General features: G+C 38.1%; 1 long non-coding RNA gene across 1 annotated transcript; it reads left to right on the top strand.

The window, feature by feature from the left end:
- Positions 1–223: 223 nt before the first annotated feature.
- LOC129571317 (uncharacterized) lies at positions 224–650 on the top strand. Its single transcript, XR_008688254.1, has 3 exons — positions 224–317; positions 377–475; positions 550–650. It is a non-coding gene; the product is annotated as an uncharacterized LOC129571317 (long non-coding RNA).
- Positions 651–719: the final 69 nt, after the last annotated feature.

Here is a 719-nt window from a genome sequence, read left to right as displayed (position 1 = left end):
ATTAGTATTGCTTAGCAGCAAGCATTGAATATGCATCGGCCAATAGACAAGCATAGCGCGATGCAACTATCGTGCAAACAAACGGCGCGTGTGCAGCCATCGCAACCAACTCACACACAAAACCGACTAGCATACATACACGGGTGTCAGAGTTGTGTGTGATGTCTACTAAATGGGAAATTGGTTAAATTTTTTCATCGATCTGAATTAATTTTCAGGTCACAAGAGCGTCACTGAAGTTCTCAGCCGTAAAGCAAACGATCTTAATATTAAAAATAAATTTAATCAGACACCTCTTCATTTGGCATCTATGCATGGTAAGGTTGACTAAATCAGATATCCCGTCGATCTCTGTCATTGATTCGTATTATTTTAGGGCACGGAGGTGTCGCTGATGTGCTTCTCAAGAATGGAGCTAACGCTGATATTGGAGATGATTCGAAGAATACACCTCTTCATTATGCTGCTACACATGGTAATCTTGAATAAGTATTTTCACAAAATAAAGAATCGGTTTGATCTTTTTCATCGATCTAAATTATTTCTAAGGTCACAAAAATGTTGCTGAACTTCTCATCAAAAAAGGAGCCAAAGTTGATGTTAGAAATCTTGCGAATCTGACACCACGTCAGTTAGCTGTTAGCCATGGTACTGCTGACTATATTAAATACCGCTTTGATCTTTTTCATTGATCTGTATTATTTTTCAGGTCACAATAA

This window comes from Sitodiplosis mosellana, unplaced genomic scaffold (genome assembly GCF_009176505.1).
Source record: "Sitodiplosis mosellana isolate CC-2019 unplaced genomic scaffold, AAFC_SMos_1.0 Smas_scaffold_1976, whole genome shotgun sequence".
NCBI lineage: Eukaryota > Metazoa > Arthropoda > Insecta > Diptera > Cecidomyiidae > Sitodiplosis > Sitodiplosis mosellana.
This window is presented reverse-complemented; position numbering and strand designations above follow the sequence as displayed.